General features: G+C 42.0%; 1 protein-coding gene across 2 annotated transcripts in view; it reads right to left on the reverse strand.

Annotated features, from left to right (window-relative positions):
- Nucleotides 1–18,267, reverse strand: part of CSNK2A1 (casein kinase 2 alpha 1) — a 56,844-nt gene extending 38,577 nt beyond the window's left edge. Inside the window, exon 1 of one of the 2 annotated variants that reach the window (XM_032858985.1) lies at nucleotides 18,139–18,267. The gene's annotated coding sequence lies outside the window, so the exon portion shown is untranslated. The remainder of the gene's footprint in view (nucleotides 1–18,138) is intronic. The other variant, XM_032858987.1, reaches the window with a different exon arrangement.
- Nucleotides 18,268–18,651: the final 384 nt, after the last annotated feature.

The following is an 18,651-nucleotide window of genomic DNA, read 5'->3' on the forward strand; positions in this document are numbered from 1 at the left end:
CGTGACACGTTAACCCTAGGGGAAACTGGGTGAAGAGCATTTGAGGACTCTATCTTCATAACTCTTCTGTAAATCTAAGACTATTTAAAAATTAAAAGTAAAATATTGAGGGACACCTGGGTGGCTCAGTTGGTTAAGCAGCTGCCTTCAGCTCAGGTCATGATCCCAGCATCCTGGGATCAAGTCCCACGTCGGGCTCCTTGCTCGGCAAGGAGCCTGCTTCTCCCTCTGCCTCTGTCTGCCAGTGCACTCTCTCTCTCTCTCTCTCTCTCTCTCTCTGACAAAAAAATAAAATCTTAAAAAAAAAAAAAAAGTAAAATATTGACAATACTTGGTGCTAGAGAGAATGTGGAAAAACTAGGGCGCCTGGGTGGCTCAGTGGGTTAAGCCGCTGCCTTCGGCTGGGGTCATGATCTCAGGGCCCTGGGATCAAGTCCCGCGTCAGGCTCTCTGCTCAGCAGGGAGCCTGCTCCCACCTCTCTCTCCGTCTGCCTCTCTGTCTACTTGTGATCTCTCTGTCAAATAAATAAATAAAATCTTAAAAAAAAAAAAAAGAATGTGGAAAAACTAACACACATGCTGATGGGAACGCAACATGGTATAGCTAGTTCTGGAAAACAATGTGGCAGTTACATTTTTCACACGACCCACCAATCCCTGTCACAGGTATTTACCTTAGATAAATAAAAGCTAATGTTCATAAAAGCCCATACACGTACATTTACAGCAGCTCTATTCATAATCACCAAAGAATGTTAACTAAATGGATAAACTGTGGTCCATCCATACAATGGAACACTACTGCTCAGCAATAAAAAGGAACGAACCACTGATGCAACTTCAATGAATCTCAAAGGCAACATGCTGTTTAAAAAAAGTGAGTTTCAAAATACTATATATTGCTTGATTTCATTTATATAACATTTCTGGAAAGATAAAACCACAGCAACTGAAAACAGAATAGTGACTGCCAGAGAAAAGGGGTAGGAGGCTGGGTGTGACTACTGAGGGTACATGATGGAGATGATATAATAATTGCTCTGTCTTCGTTGTTATGGTGGTTACCCAAATCTCTCCATGTGTTAAAATCCACTGAACTGTACACACAAAAAGGAACCAATTTTATTTATATTAATTATAAAAATAAAGTTTTTAAAGGGGTATTTATCATATGCTATATCCTAAAACACTGGATAACTAAATACAGGATAACACAATCAACTTCATGCCAGTAAATCTGATATTCCTAGAGGAAAGACTTAACCAAAACTAACACAAGAAATGAAAACCTGAGCAGTCCCATAACCAGTTCAATCAGTACTGTAAATGCGTATAGGTTTACAACCTCTGCTCTATTCTAATGTCTTTCTACTGTACCGCTTAACATTTCTAACACTTTTAAGAAGTTTTAAACTTTTAAAACATTAAGCAAATGAGTACTGAATGTGCTTTTTCCTTCTCTGTGACTTTAATTTTATGACCTCCAATAATGCTTGCTAGGGGAAACTCCACTCACCCTTCAAGAATCAGCCAGGTTGGGGCGCCTGGGTGGCTCAGTGGGTTAAGCCGCTGCCTTCGGCTCAGGTCATGATCTCAGGGTCCTGGGATCGAGTCCTGCATCGGGCTCTCTGCTCAGCAGGGAGCCTGCTTCCCTCTCTCTCTCTCTCTCTCTATCTGCCTCTCCGTCTACTTGTGATCTCTCTCTGTCAAATAAATAAATAAAATCTTTAAAAAAAAAAAAAAAAAGAATCAGCCAGGTCTTATATCCATGATAAAGCCTTTCTATACCTCTCCAAAATGAACCAAGTGCTCCTCTATGGGACCAAAGCACCCCCATATACTCATTACATTATCAATTGTCTTATTTATGCAATTCTCTTTTCTAAATAGATTATAAACTCAAGGACCTAAAACATAATTTATTTCTCTTGGTATATGCCCTGTATTTATCACAGTGCCTAGCATGAGGATGTGTTCCATAAATGTTTCACAAACTATTAAGGTAACAATATACAGTACTTTGGCAAAAATCAACCTAGCTTGCACATGGACCTGCTCATGTTCAAAACTAAGAAAAGCAGTTTGGCTCTATGATGGGTATTTTAGATCTGCATCTAATTTTAAAGATGGTCTTTGGTCTTACATGTAAAGCACATCCATCACCAACACCAGAGTTTTAAAACAGTCATACTATTATTTCCCAATGAGATATGAAACTAGTCAGTATGTGTGAGAGATGTTTCTCTGGAATCACAGCTTTTTTTTTTTTTTTAATTTGAGAGAGAGAGGATGAGTGGAGTGTAGAGGGAAAGGGAGAAGCAGACTTCCTACTGAGCAGGGAGCCCAACATAAGGCTCCATCCCGTGACCCAGAGGTCATGATCTGAACTTAAGGCAGACACTTAGCCGACTGAGCCACCCAGGTGCCCCTGGAGCCACAAACATTTATGAGGCTATGTGATTTACCCACGTAATCAGCATAGTGTCTGACACTCCATGATAGAGCCACAGAAATTTATTACTGTAAGACATGAACCTTGGATTTATAAGGCACCAGGAGGTTATAGAAAGAATGGGAACACTGGAACCACGGAGAAGAAATACAACCCTGACTCTGTTATTGGATTATAGTGAGGGAACTGCAGAATATAAGAATAAATACCCTCTCCTACTTTTTCCTTTACTGTCATGGAGGTTACATAGGAGACCACCACATATACTTCCTGTAGGTGACCAATAAGCAGTAAACAACAGGGTGGGTTGTTCTAAACTTGCTAACAATAAAAAACAGGATGGGGGGCGCCTGGGCAGCTCAGTGGGTTAAAGCCTCTGCCTTCAGCTCAGGTCATGATCTCAGGATCCTGGGATCGAGCCCCGCATCGGGCTCTCTGCTCAGTGGGGAGCCTGCTTCCCCCTCTCTCTCTGCCTGCCTCTCTGCCTACTTGTGATTTCTGTCTGTCAAATAAATAAATAAAATCTTAAAAAAAAAAAAAAAAACAGGATGGAACTTAGGGCAGCAAACACTGGCTGGCTTCGAACTCTAATGATATCTGAAAGTCTATGGAGGGTCAGTCACCGCTTCTTAAGATTTATATTTACTACTTTTAAACCTAATTAAGTCTAAGTTGTAGGTAATATCTTCCCCATTCTACAGAAGGCTAACTGGAGTAATCGCTCTAAGGTCACAGAGAGGCAGTGATTTATTGTCTAGATCCACAACCTACTCATTCTGTTCTACAGCAAACAATATCCCATTGGCTCACACAGACTTTTTCTTTTCTTTTCTTCTTTTTTTTTTAATTTTAAAAACTCATACAAGGGTGCCTGGATGGCTCAGCTGGTTAAGAGACTGCCTTTGGCTCAGGTCATGATCATGGAGTCCCACATTGGGCTCCCCGCTCAGCAGGGAGTCTGCTTCTCCCTCTGACCCTCCTCTCTCCTGCTCTCTCTCTCTCAAATAAATAAATAAAATCTTAAATTTAAAAAAAGAAGAAAAACTCAAAATAAAATCCACACTACATAAAACTCACTCTTTTCAAGTGCACAACTCAATGGTTTTTAGTATATTCACAATGTGCAACCATCATCACTATCTGATTCCAGAACATTTCTATCACATCAAAAAGAAACCCAATACTCCACAGCAGTCATTCCTAATGCTCCACCACCCCTGCCAATTTGTTTCCTATCTCTATGGATTTGCCTATCCTGGACATTTCATACAAACTGAATCAATCACGCAATGTGACCTTGTGTGGCTTCTTTTATTTCATTTAGTATGTTTTCAAGGTTCATCCATGTTGCAGTTTCTGTCACAGTAGTTCATTCCTTTATACAGCTGAATCTACTATAAGGCTATACTACATTTTGTTCATCCATCAGTTGTTAAGACATCTGCGCTGCTTCCTCTCTTTGGCCACTACGAACAATGCTGCTATGAAGAAAATTCATGTACAAGTCTTTCATGTTTTCTTCAAAAAGTGAATCAGCTATGGGGGCCCCCGAGTTGCACAGTCGGTTCAGTGTCCAACTCTTGGTTTTGGCTCAGGTCACAATCTCAGGGTTGCGAGATCAAGCCCGCGTTGGGCTCCCTGCTCAGCATGGAGCCTGCTTCCCCTCTTTCTCTGCCTCTCTCCCAACTCAGGCATGCAAACACGCTCTTGCTCTTAAACAAACAAACAAACAAACAAAAAAACCCTTAAAAAAAGTCAATCAGCTATTACATATTATTACATATTATATATTATATAATATTACATATTATAGTACAAAAGCTGAATTATGTCCTAAAAATTTTCCTTATAAATATTTAAGTGTGACTTAGCTTCCAACCCTAAAAACAACGAAAAATTAACCTTCAGTTTCTCAAAAGAAGAAGAAAAAGTAGGTAGGTCTGTTAGATAACAATAATTCTGTAGTCCTGCACTGATAAAAATCACCTGGATCAGCTAACTTGTGTTATCCAACAATTGCCTCTAAAACCCAACCCACTGGAGATGCCACAGGTAAACCTGGACAATCTTATTGGTCTGACTCCTGTAGGTATTTGGGTTAGCAATCCCTGCTCTATTCTAAATACATATGTAAGATTAGAATATTAATACTACGTATCTTACAAAGGTAACTGAGGGGAAATATGGGCGAAGAAAATACCCAGCATTATCACATGCAGTGGCAAGCACATTTAAGTCCTCAATTTAAGACTATTTAAAATTCCAATTCACAGTATACCTTTTGCCAATTAAGAAACGCAGAATCAGGGGGGCCTGGGTGGCTCAGTGGGTTAAAGCCTCTGCCTTCAGCTTGGGTCATGATGCCAGGGTCCTGGGATCAAGCCCTGCATCGGGCTCTCTGCTCAGTGGGGAGCCTGCTTCCCCTTCTCTCTCTCTGCCTGCTTCTCTGCCTACTTGTGATCTCTGTCTGTCAAAAAAATAAATAAAATCTTAAAAAAAAAAAAAAGAAACGAAACGCAGAATCAAACATGGATTTACAGAAAAATTCTAATGGTCAAGACCCTCCCTCTGCACTCCAATAGCACTCTGTTTACTCCTTCCATCTAGCACAGTCACTGTACTGTCACATATCCGTCCTTCTAGCTAAACAAAATTCCAACGGCAGAAAATAGTGCCTCTGTACCCTCAGGAGTCTATCACAGAAAGCTGCATATGGTCCAGAAGTGTTTGTTGAAAGAGTATAATACTGTGACAAATGATAAAGTCAGGCAAATGTTACAGAACTAAAAATAATAAAAGGGGAAATTATTTGGGCTACATAAATTATAGCACTGAAAATAGAGTCCATCGGAGGCACCTGGGTGGCTCAGTGGGCTAAAGCCTCTGCCTTTGGCTCAGGTCATGATCTCAGGGTCCTGGGATCAAGCCCCGCATTGGGCTCTCTGCTCAGCGGGGAGCTTGCTTCCCCCCTCCCTCTGCCTGTCTCTCTACCTACTTGTGATCTCTGTCTGTCAAATAAATAAATAAACTCTTAAAAAAAAAAAAAAAAAAAAAAGAAAGAAAATGGAGTCCATCAATAGAGATCAGAGGTCCACGAAACTCCCTGCAAGTATATACAAAATGGCCTGTGCAGGTACTTTTTTGAAGGAAAGGTCTATACCTTCTGTTACAGACTCAGAGGAATCTGTAAACTCCGGCCAAATTAAAAATCCTATTTTTAACACTATAAAATTTCCATTTTAAAAGGTTAATTTGATAATTTACATAAATATTAAACAATTAAATTTCTCAAACTAAGCATATCCCATCCTTTCGTGACGGGATAAGAGGAAGATAATGTATCCTAGGCTTCAATTTATGTTCTAGCATGAGGAGGAAGCTTGACAAATGATTAACAAAATGTCAGCTTCGGAAAAGATACAGTGGCAGAGTCACTCAGGTGAAGACAACAGTTTTAAGCAAGGGTACTCGAGTTTTTGCTTTACTGTATAAAAAAGTAAGAACATGAATTTCTTCACAAGTGTCTAAACTTATATAATTTATAGTCTTTTTTTTTTAAAAGATTTTATCTATTGAAAGAGTGAGGGTGTGTAAGTGGGGAGATGGGGGTAGGGAGAATCTTTTTTTTTTTTTTTAAGATTTTTTAAATTTATTTATTTGTCAGAGAGAGAGAGGGAGAGAGAGCAAGCACAGGCAGACAGAATGGCAGGCAGAGGCAGAGGGAGAAGCAGGTTCCCTGACGAGCAAGGAGCCCGATGTGGGACTCGATCCCAGGATGCTGGGACCATGACCTGAGCCAAAGGCAGCTGCTTAACCAACTGAGCCACCCAGGCGTCCCCAGGGAGGGAGAATCTTAAGCAGACTCCATGCCTGCCGAGCACAGCCCTACCATGGGGCTCCTCTTCACCACCCTGAGATCATGACCTGAGCTGAAATCAAGAGCTGGACACTTAATGGACCGAGCCACCCACATGCCCTTATAGTTCTTTTTAAAGTATCTTTTTTTGAGGGGGAAAAAAAGGATTTTCTTTTCTTTTTAAAAAAGATTTTATTCATTTATTTGACAGAGAAGAGAGACAGCGAGAGAGGGAACATAAATAAGCCAGGGAAGTGGGAGAGGGAGAAGCAAGCTTCCCACCGAGCAGAGAGCCTGATGTAGGGCTCGATCTCAGGGCCCCGGGATTATGACCCAAGCTGAAGGCAAATGCTTAATGACTGAGCCACCCAGGTGCCCCCTAAGGATTTTATTTTCAAGCAATCTCCATATCCAACATGGGACTAAATTTACATAATCCTGAGATAAGTTACAGGCTCTACCAAGTAAACCAGCCAGGTGCCTCTAAGGTATATCTCCTGAATTATATGTGGAAAGAGAATTACTTGAGGGTCTGAGAGATACTTTAAAATGGTCTTTTCTAAATTTAAAGTCAAGATTATTTTAAGATTTGTGGGCTTTTGTATCTTAAAACTGTTAAAAAAAAGAAAAAGTTACCAAATTTTCTCTATCAGTGCTTACTTCCTTTTTAAAGTCAAAACACCAAGGTAAAGTAGTATTTGTATGGCATACTGAGATGAGTGATAGAGACTTTTGGATCCAAGGTCATTGGCTTAGACACGCTGCGGCCTGCATGAATGGCCAGAGAGTTGAGGGGACCAGCACCTCAGCACATCTGTAACTCCTGCTGATGTAGTACACTGGCTGAAAAATCCTGGTTTAAATGACATACAGAGATCATAAGCTGAAATTGCCAAAATCCATGCAGTAGGCTGAAAAACCTATTTCGTAAGTCCCCTTGTTTCAAGGGAGATGCATATAATCATCTTTTGAGCTTTTAGTCCAGATATACCATTAATGAGCAAAAAATTTCTTCTGAGAGACCATCTATTTGGATGGAAGTCATTGGCACAAAAACAAACAAAAAACAAAAACAACAAATACAAACCAAACCGCGCAACCCTAACTTGGAAGAATAAACCAAAAGAAAACAGGTTAATGGTAAACTTGAATGTAACATTAAATGAAATTGCCTTTCTCCCTCCACTTTGATTATTCTACTTTCCTGTCTCAAGGTCATGAACAATAATCTCCCTCACCTATCAAACTAAGCCATGTAAATAGTGGTATATTATTTTTTAAATTGGGTACGAATATACAGGTCAAAAGGTTAACAATTAGCTCCTTGACCCCTTAACAGACTCTGACCTAGTGCACACTGAATAAACGGAAAACCACCCGTTCAAAGCCAACAATGTAAGTTTTTTCTGTCCCTGTTAAAGGTCCAAATTTGGAATATAAATATTCACAATAAACCTGATTAACTCACAAAGTTATCGCTTACACAAACCTGAAGGATGTTTAACACATTACAACCCTAACACATTACTGGGCCTTCTGTCTTTATTTCCATCTACAAAATTTTCAACATTCTTTTTAAAAGGCAATACACTCAAGCTTTTCCATAAAACAAACAAGGGAGGATGGAATAACAAAAAACATTACCATTTGGGCTCTCTGTATTTTATTTCTCTACCTTTAAGCCAGAAAAGGAATCAAAGTGTCAATGTTACATAAATAACAGCAACAGTTGGAGGTCTTCCAATGAAGGGAAGCACTATAAGGAAAGCCAAGTGGTTTGACTTGAATTAACAAAGCTCTACCTCAAACACCTGAGGAAAGTTTGAAGGCTAGTACTGTCTCCAACAACGCAGAATATAATAAATCACAGGCAAAGAAGTCTTCATCTGTTTATCATTTTATCAGGTACCACAGTCAAAATAAAGTCACAATCTGAAACTTTATTCCACTGGCCAGGACCCTCTGGAACCCAAAGACAGAAAACTTCAACTGAGATCTAGAGTAATCTAATATAAAATTCAGCTTTTATGTATGTAATAACTAGTGTTTTCCATTTGAATGCCTCTTATAAACCAGGCATGGGAGGATATGTAAACTCCCATTTTAGAAATAAACAGGTGGAGGGGCACCTGGGCGGCTCAGCCCATTCATGCTGGACTCTTGATTTCAGCTCAGGTCCTAAGACCAAGCCCTGCACCCAGCTGCTTGACTTTCTCTCTCTCCCCTTCTCCCTCGCCCCCACCCCCCATTCTCTCTTTCTCTAAAACAAATCTTTATAAAAAGAAATAGTAATAATAATAATAATAATAATAATAAAAAGCAGGTTCAGAGGTGCCTGGGTAACTCAGCTGGTTAAGTGCCCAACTCCTAACTTCAATTCAGGTCATGATCTCAGGGTTGTGAAACTGAGCCCCACGATGGGCATGGAACCTGCATTAACATTCTCCCTCTTCCCTTCCCACCACCCCACACCCATCACTGTGCAAAAGAAAAGAAAAGAAGGAAGGAGGGAGGGAGAGGAAAGGAAAGGAAGGAGGGGTGAAGGGAGGAAGAAAAGGAAGGAAGAGAGAGAAAGAGGTTCAGCAGTTAAATGACCTGCCAAAGACCAAAGGACTACTAAATGATGGAGGCCAAATTTGAATCCTAGTATGTTTAAGATTCAAAACCTAAATAGGTTATTTTCACTAATTCAACACTATTTCCCTAATTCTGCACATTAATTCAACTAACAGCCTACCATAAATATTACAATGAAATGGGTTGCTTTAAATGCGGAGGCAAGGGGCGCCTGGGTGGCTCAGCGGGTTAAAGCCTCTGCCTTCGGCTCAGGTCATGATCCCAGGGTCCTGGGATTGAGCCCCGCATTGGGCTTTCTGCTCGGCAGGGAGTCTGCTTCCCCCTCTCTCTCTCTGCTTACTTGTGATCTCTCTCCCTCTGTCAAATGAATAAATAAAAAATCTAAAAAAAATTTAAAAAAAATTAATGTAGAGGCAAGATGAAGGGTGGGGATGTTTCAACAATCAGGAGTCTTCATTAGTCTCTTACCTGAATGCGCCGGTTAGCAGGCCACAATGGTATAAAAATTGGGTTTTAAAAGATGGAAGACTGGGTGACTGGGTGGCTCAGTTGTTTAAGGGTCTGCCTTCAGCTCAGGTCATGATCTCAAGGTATCAGGACAGAGCCCCTCAGGGCTCCCTGCTCAGTGGGGAGTCAGCTTCTCCCTCTCCGCCCTAACCACCCCCCACAATGGCTTGTGTTCTCTCAAGTAAGACTAAAAAAAGAAAAAAAAAAGATGGGAGACCAACTCCAAAGCAGATGGTTATTTGTATTCAATCTATATAGTCAAAAATACACAGAATGCTAGGTTCATGCTCTGCCTACTGTGTGTGATTTAAGAATACAGAACAAACAGGGCACCTGGGTGGCTCGGTTGGTTAAGAAACTGCCTTCTGCTCAGGCCATGATCCTGGAGCCCAAGGATAGAGATCTGCGCCTCCCGCTCCCTAATCAGCAGGGAGTCTACTTCTCCCTCTGACCCTCCTCCACCTCATGCGTTCTCCCTCTATCAAATAAATAAATATCTTAAAAAAAAATACAGAACAAACAAAAAAATTCGTGGGTTACCTGAGAGACTAGGATGTAAAGATGTTAATACAGGAAAAACTACTCTAAACATATTCCTAACACATAATGCCCAAACCCAAGTAAACTATGATCAAAGAACCACTGGGAATTAAGACCTCTGATCCAGGTCCAGAAGGCTCTAAGTGTGCAAACGTTGAACTTTTCCTGAGTCTGAGATGGGAACATTCACTTTGCTATCTAGATGAGAACCCAGGTTCACCAAAACTAGATAACCACTCTGGCAATGTACACTGTACTTGAGCAACTGAGGCAATCTACACTGGGTGTAACTTATATGCCGACCCAGCCCTAACCAACACCAATTCAGGAGCTCACACTCACCCAGCAAGACACACCAGAAACAGGAAGTACAGGGCAAAAGTCCTCATTAAAAAATAAGAATTTCTAGCAGCAAAAAATAAAAATAAACAGTAGCAGCACTGCAATAAACAAACACATTGTCTCCACTGACAGCAAAGAGAAAGAATTCATATTAGTCAGGCACCCAGCATTTTATAAAATAACTCTTTTCACCCTCACAGTAACCCTGAGAAAACACTAGCTGGTGCTTTAGTTATTAATCCTCACAAGAACACTCTGATGCAAGAACTATTTATATTCCCATTTTACAGATGAAGAAACTGAAGGTTAATAAATTGTCCATGGTAGTTGCTATCCCAACTGGGAGAGATGGCAAAATCTAGGTTTAAGAGAGGTTAAGTAACCTCCACATTTGGTCACCTCACACCAAAGCTGGAGTTCTTTTCAACTATCCTCTGTGCCCCCTCCATTAAAAATGAGAAATTCTCTGGGGCACCTGGGTGGCTCAGGTTAAGCCTCTGCCTTTGGCCCAGGTCATGATCTCAGGGTCCTGGGATCGAGCCCCACAATGGGCTCTCTGCTCAGCAGGGAGCCTGCTTCCCCCCCTGTCTCTGCCTGCTGCTCTGCCTACTTGTGACCTCTCTCCGTCTAATTAAAAAAAAAAAAAAAAAAAAAAAGAGAGAGAGAGAGAGAGAGAAATTCTCAATCCCTCCCCTACGGATTTCTGTAGCTGTTCCAGAAACCAAACCCTCCCCCCAACAAAGATAAAAAGCCAATAGGAATTTTCATAAGAAAACATCTCAAAAAGCTACTACATTGTGAAAGCTACTAAGCTGTGGAATGATACGTGCACTATTACAAAATGTCATTCAGTTGTAAGGTTGGGGACAGGGACTATCTAGAGATCCTTAGCACAGCACCTATGAGATATGTAACAGGCATTCCGCGGTCTGTTGAAGAAGTAACATCTTCTGACCAGTTAGAAATTCAATTTTTTAACAAAAATAATTTATCCATTCATTTTTAACAGGGCTGCTTTCTTAAAATTTATAGCACATTAATGAGATAGCTAAATTGAGAAATGGCCATTAGTGCATTAGTCATAACTTCAGAAAAATTCCAAGTGTTCACTTTTCCAAGCAGATTAAAATGTTTCAGCTAGTAAAAACCTGTCAGAGAAATCCACGAGGCCAGAAAGTATAAAAAGAAAAGAAAAAAGTGGCCAAAATAAAGACATTTAAGATGTGACACATATAAATTATAAGAGATCATTCTAAGTGTAACCTGGTATTTAACCCTAAAACCCTCACATCAGATAACCCAGTATTTTCTATAGATGAAAACATCACCACTAATGTAAAAAAAGCTTGCCCACCATAGCAACTGTTGCTAAGTAGGCGTCTCATATCTAAGGCTGAAAGACACAGGATTTGTAGAAACCAATGAAATACCACTCCCAGCATGATTGTGAATTCTTTCACCATAAACTTTTAAAGACTCAACCCGTGATTTCTATGCTGGGGGGAAAATGTGTATTGGTCAGCAACCAGGCCTGCTGAAATCTACCCCAGAGAATACCAAAATTTTTTTTAAAAAACTACCAATTATCTATAGCCCAATGTAAATATATCCTTTGTTACAATGACAGCAGTTCCTTTTCCTTAATCCTGGAGGAATTTCTTTGTTTGAAAGGCTAGCTGGCCCAGATTTCTAAGAAACAACTAAATGATATACCACTTTTGAAATTACCCATTTTAGGAGTTCAAAGACATTTAGGTGTACAAATGCACTAATTTTCTTGGGAAACAAACTTGGCCCAGGTCATCCAATGAATTGTGGTATCAAAAATCAAACCCATTTCTCATTTTTTAAAAAAGATTTTATTTTTAAGTAATCTATACCCAACCTGGGGCTGAAACTCACAACCCTGTGATTAAGAGCTGCAAGCTCCCCTGATTGAGCCAGCCAGGTGCCCCAATCAGTTTCTCATTTTGAGTCAAACATCACAAACATTATTATTACCTTAAAGTGCTAAGACCTTACCTTACACCTAACCCAATGCCAAGTCCCATCATGTGTCAGTTTCTGAACTAATACAAATTGACTGTATTATGCAGAGGTTGTCATAGAGTTGCCAAAACAATTATCATAAATGTTGTAACAGTTAACATCTATCTCTGGAGCACTTCATATGGTCGCTAAATATGTTACATTCACTGTGGCAAGTCTCACAATGACTCCATGAGGAAAGTGAGGCACAGAGAGAGAATCTGTCCAAGGTAAAACCCAGAAAAAGGGCAAGGCAGGGGTACACAGGGAATATGGTTCAAAAGCCATGTATCTCCATTGCCTGGACCAGGATTCTAGGCCAGCTCTAGGGCTGATACTTGCTTGAGCCACTTCACCTTCATGTGGCCTAATTTCCTTTATTTTAAACCCTACAGTCAAACACATAGTCTCAAAAGTCCTTCATACCCTGAAATGTTCTAATTTTATAATCATCTTTCTATTCAGGTAACGAACTCAAAAAGAATTGGGACTTCTTTCCTCCAACTTCTGAAGTCCTCACTAAAGTTGAGAGTCCACATTTTATCAATCTAATCAATAGGATACCATTGCCAAACAAAAACAAACAGCCTTTCTTAAAAGCTAGAGCACTCCATTCTGTAATTATAATTCCCCAATCTGACACCAATGATAATGATAATGACAAATGACAAAGGATAACCTCAAATGATAATGACAGGGAGAAAAGACCTTACAATTGTGGGTTGGGGTAGATGTAAAAAGAACGGACTACTGTAAACGGGTGGTTATCAATTCACAAAAAAGGACCACCCATTTCCATCTCCTCTAAAAAGCTGGAAATAAGTCTTTAAAGGGCTCTAATATAAACTTACTCCTTCATTCAACCAATAAAAGGTAATGAAGAAATTATGTAACTAATCCAAGATATTTATTATAGGCATGGAAAATCACTAATTTATAGGATAAATCCTACCAAAATGGGTTAGAGCTCTAGAATCTACATTTTTTAAAAAAAGATTTTATTTGTTTATTTGACAGAGACAGATCACAAGTAGGCAGAGAGGCAGTCAGAGAGAGAGAGAGAGGGAAGCAGGCTCCCAGCTGAGCAGCGCTGAAGCAGTCGCTGAAGGCAGCGACTTAACCCACTGAGCCATCCAGGTGCCCTAGAATCTACATTTTACCAAGCTAGTCATCTAACCAATTCAAATTGCATTTAAGGACAATGACAGGATATTTAAACGCCAAAGAAAAAAGGCATAGGTTCCACTTAATGCAATTACTATATGAAGTCTTCTAGGACCAAATCGCTTCGCAAAATAATCCTTGGTACTTTTGTTCTCTAGAACCCCCCCCAAATTCTTAAATAAAATCACCCCCCCACCCTGTTAGTTTTCTACTGTTGCTATAACAAATTACCACAAATATAAAACAACACAAATTTATTATCTCACAGTTTCTATAGGCCAGAAGTCAGGTGGGCTTGGCTGGGTCTTCTACTTAGGGTCCTACAAGACCAAAATCAAGATGTCCACCTTACTCTGTTCCTTGTTGGACAACTCCAGCGGGAAAGCTGCTTCCAAGCTCACTTAGATTGTTAGGTAAGTTTAGTTTCTTATGGTTGTATGACTGAGCCCCCATTTCCTTGCTGGCTGTCAGGCAGGGCTGCCCACATGCTTTCCATGAGGCCCCCTCCAGTAATGGTAGGCTGAGTCCCTCTCATGTTTTAAATCTCCGACTTGTGGGACGCCTGGGTGGCTCAGTTGGTTGGACGACTGCCTTCGGCTCAGGTCATGATCCCGGAGTCCTGGGATCGAGTCCCACATCGGGCTCCCAGCTCCATGGGGAGTCTGCTTCTCCCTCTGACTTTCTCCTCGCTCATGCTCTCTCTCACTGTCTCTCTCTCAAATAAATAAATAAAATCTTAAAAAAAAAAAAAAAAAATCTCCGACTTGTTCTGCCCATCTCTCTGACTCCAGCTGGAGAAAGTTCTCTGCCTTCATGTTAGACTGGACCCACTCAGGAAATCCAGGGTAATCTTCCTATCTTAAGATACTTAAACCATAATTATATTTGCAAAGTTCCTTTTGCCACATAATGTCAATATATTCAGATTCCAGGGATTAGGGGAGGGGGACAGGGTATCATTTCATCTACCACAGCCCACCCTCTGACCTCAGAGATTCACATCTCTCCCAAACGCAAAATACATTCCTTCCACATTCTGAGGTCTCATTCCATTATAGTATTAACTCGGAAGTCCAAAAAACTCACCTAAACCTGATCAATTAAAAAGTCCCAAATCTCATTCTTCTAAATTAGGTGTGGATGAGGCCCTGGGCGTAATACAATTAAGTACAACTCATGAGGCACAATTCCTGAAAACAAGAAAGTTATCTGCTCCCAACATACAATGGTGGGACAGGCACAGGGCAACAGTTAAAGACATTCCAGTTCCAGCAAGAAAAATGGAAGACAAAACAGATCCACTGGTCCAAAGCAGTTTCAAAATCTGGGCAAACTTTGCTCCTTTTCAAAGTTAAGGGGGAAATCTTCTGTAGCTTTCAGCTCCACTTCTCTGCGCTCTTGGTTCCACCCTCCGAGTCACCCACCTTTATTAATGAAAAGCAGCATACTCACGCTTGAGTTTTATCAGCCTGTTTCCTGTCTAGAACTTGGGGGTTTTAACAGCCTTCTTTAACTTTCTACTGTCTTTTTCAATCCAAGCTGGCATTGTTTCTGATAGTATAAAATCCTCAAGGACCTCATTGGCTTTCTATAAATTTCACAGGGGGTTCACTCCATTAGTCAGACTCACATCCACAAACACACCAGACTGCACCTTCAACACTTTGCTTGGAAATCTCCTCTGCTGGATAGCCAGGTTCATCACTTACCAGTTCTCTTTTCCACATAACCACAGGATACAATTCTAAACTTTTTTTGCCACTATGTAGCAAAGATCCTATTTCCTCCAGTTTCCAATGCCTACCTTATTGCCACCTGAGCCCTAGCTTGCAGTAAACACCCGTATTTCCACAATCTCTTCTAGGCCTTTTCTACCATATGCCTCAAAATTTTTCTGGCTTTCATATCCACGTTTTTAGGTAACAGTACCTCACTCTAGGTACCAAAAATCTATACTAGTGTTCTACTGCTGCCATAATAAATTACAACCAACAGGAGTGGCTTAAAACAATAGAAATTTGTTATCTCACAGTTTCTGTAGGTCAGAAGCTAGTTGGGTGTGGCTATGTCTTCAGCTTAGGGTCCCACAAGGCTAAAATCAAGGAATATTCCCTGCTAGAAACTCTGGGCAAGAATCCACTTCCAAGGGGCACCTGGGTGGCTCAGTCGGTTAAGTGGCTGCCTTTAGCTCGGGTCACGATCCCAGAGTCCTGGGATCGAGCCCCACATTGGGCTCCTTGATCAGTGGAGAGCCTGCTTATCCCTCTGCCTCCTGCTCTGCCTACTTGTGCTGTCAATAAATAAATAAATAAACTCTTTAAAAGGGAAGAAACAGGAAAACAAAAACAAAAACAATCCACTTCCAAGCTCATTCAGGTTGTTGGGTCAGTTTCTCATGGTTGTAGGACTGAGGTCTCCATTTCCTTGCTGGTTGTCAGCTGGGGCGCTACTAGAGGCTGCCCGTATTCCTTCTCATGTTTCCCTGTGGCCCCCTCTAGCAACAGCAAATGGAATCCCTCTCATGATTGGAATCTCTGATTTCACCCTTTTGCCCTCTCTTGACTCCCAGGTGGAGAAAGTTCTCTGCTTTTAAGGCCTCATGTGATTAGGCTGGGCCTACCCATGAGATGCAGAATAGTCTTCCTATTTTAAGATTCCTAACCCCAATTAGACCTGTAAAGTCCCTTTTACCATGTAACATATTTATAGAACCTGGGAATTAAAGTATGGACATCTTTTTTGGGAGGGGTGGCATTCTGCCTACTATAAACACAACCCCTATGTACGGCTTTAAACTCAGTTCCTGAAGAAAATTCCCCCTCTCTCCAAAAGACTGTGAAGTAAAGGTGTCTGTTCTGAGTAAAATCAAAGATTCACCCTGTAAGAGTGGCTAGGCAACAGGAGAACTAAAAATACACTGTGGGAAAGAAGCCGCCACTTGTTTCATCCCCACACAGCAAGGCAATAAACCCTTTACGTAGAAATAACCCAATGTTCCCCTTAAATATATGCTTCTCTTCCTTACCTTATTCCATACAAGAGAACATAACTGGGCATGTTTTTGTTTTAACAAAAGTTGTCCCAGGGTGACCTAACTTTGTACCAGTTGATAAATCAATCTGAGCAAACTTCAAATCTTTTCATTCTTTCTTGAAGTCATACACCCTCCCCCAATGGCACATGAAAGTAAGTATTTCAAAGTCACAGAAGGGTAAACCTGTCCAGATAAAACAGCAGGTGAAGTTTTTCTAAATGACTTGGGAAAGATCGGGTTATTGGTACTGGTCTTTCAGTCAAAGGTCCACCAAGCCAATTAAGTCAACTGACTTACAACAAAAGAAAAAACTGCAACAACTACTACAAAAGTAACATTCTGAAGTCTTGCCTACTGTTAAACTGTTGACCACAAATTTTACCTAGAACAGAGAAAGCCCAAATATACCAGCTAGTCCCTTTAATCTATCAAGCACTTACTACCTGTCAGGCACTGTGGTAAACACTTGACACAAATTATCTTATTTACTGCTCACCATAACTGTATGATCTAGGAAATACTGCCCCCACTTTACAGATAGGAAAACCAAGGATTACAAAGATTAGGGCACACAGCTAAGCAGTAATGGCACTGATATTTGAGAACCCAAGCACTCTGGTTCTTTACCACTAGCCTGTATTGCCACTCCTTAGATGTAATGCAGTTTCCCAACTCCTAGAAAAATCGTCCCTTTCTAGTTTTCTTCTCCTGTCCTCCCCCATGCCCTTCTCATAGAACTCAGTAGGAAAGGTAATCAAGTCTTACCAAATTAATTTACCACCTTCTTTTCAGAACTCTTCCCTTCCCACAATAGCAAAAGTCAAGAAGCGACTTCTTCCGACCCTGACTTTGCTTTCCAAAAACAAACTACTGAAGCTCCACCCATCACCTGCCTAGACTAGTAACGTTCCAACGCTGCAAAATAACAAACAACAAAATAACCAAAACGAAAATAAAAGTCGTACTCTTTCAAAAGGTCACAAACTTAACATGTATACTGTTGGCCAAGCTTTCATTCTACATACTTCTCTTCCACCTAGGCTCCCAACTAACCTTTAACTCCAACTCCACCCATTCTGCCCCACTTCGTGGTCCCCTCCCCCTTTCTCCCCAGAGACCTCGCCCGGGGTTCCCGCCCCTCTGCACCCCAGTCTGCAGGTGGGAAGCCCAGCCTGGCCTAGAGGGACCCTTAGAAGGCCCCTACTCCAGCTGCTCCGCTCCGCGGGAGGGTTCACCCCACCCTACCCAGCAGGCGCCACTCCCCTAGGCACCCTCCTCCAGCATCCCCTAGTGGCCCCACCCCTCAAGCTCCCTTCCCCCTCCAGCAACCCCCTCCTCCAAGTTGCCCCTAGTCCCCGCCCCAGTCCAGCCCTCTCCCCAGCAATAAGCGGGAGTCCCGAAAGCCAGTTCCCACCCTCACATCAGCCTCTGCCCCCTAAGCCTCGCTCCCCGTCCTGGAGGGTGGCCCCAGGCCTCCCCGATGGGCTGCAGGGGCCTCGGCTGATGTGGGGGGGGGGCAGGGGAAGGCGACGGGCCGCTCCGGAGTCCGCTGGGAGCGAAAGGGGAGACCGCGCCCCGTTGTCCCATCCTGGGCCCACCTCCACACCCAACGATCTCGCCTGGCGGCTCCCACCGTACCTGTGGTGGAAGCGGCAGCGGCGGTGGCCGCTCTCCCCTCTCCTCACACAGACAATATGGCGGCGGCGGAGGAGGAGACACACGGCTCGGCCGCCAGCCGCAGGGACCAGAGCGAGGCTGCAGCCGCCGCTGCCGGAAGCGGAAACCCCCTTCCTACCAGGAGGCGGGGCGGGACCTCTTCCGACTCCACCCCCAGCGGAATCTGGCTGAGTGCGGCCATGCTGGGATGTGCTATTGTACCTCTGCAGTTGTGGTTCCGAAGTGGGGGACAAAATGGAAGACATTCTCAATGTAAAGCATAATAAAGAGATTTGCAATAATTAAGCGCATTTTATTTCAGTACTTGTGAAGAACTGACGAGGCAAAAAAGAAGAACCTCCCGTAGGTGTACAATTGGTTTGTCCCAAGCTAAGATGGCGGTCCCTATGTTTCCTGCACTTCACCCAGCTGACGAGTCGACAAGCCGGCAGGCCTTTCATGAAGCATGCGCGACCCGAAGGGCTGTACAGCGAA

This window comes from Lontra canadensis, unplaced genomic scaffold (genome assembly GCF_010015895.1).
Source record: "Lontra canadensis isolate GAN:19392208 unplaced genomic scaffold, GSC_riverotter_1.0 scaffold16, whole genome shotgun sequence".
In the NCBI taxonomy this organism is placed as follows: domain Eukaryota; kingdom Metazoa; phylum Chordata; class Mammalia; order Carnivora; family Mustelidae; genus Lontra; species Lontra canadensis.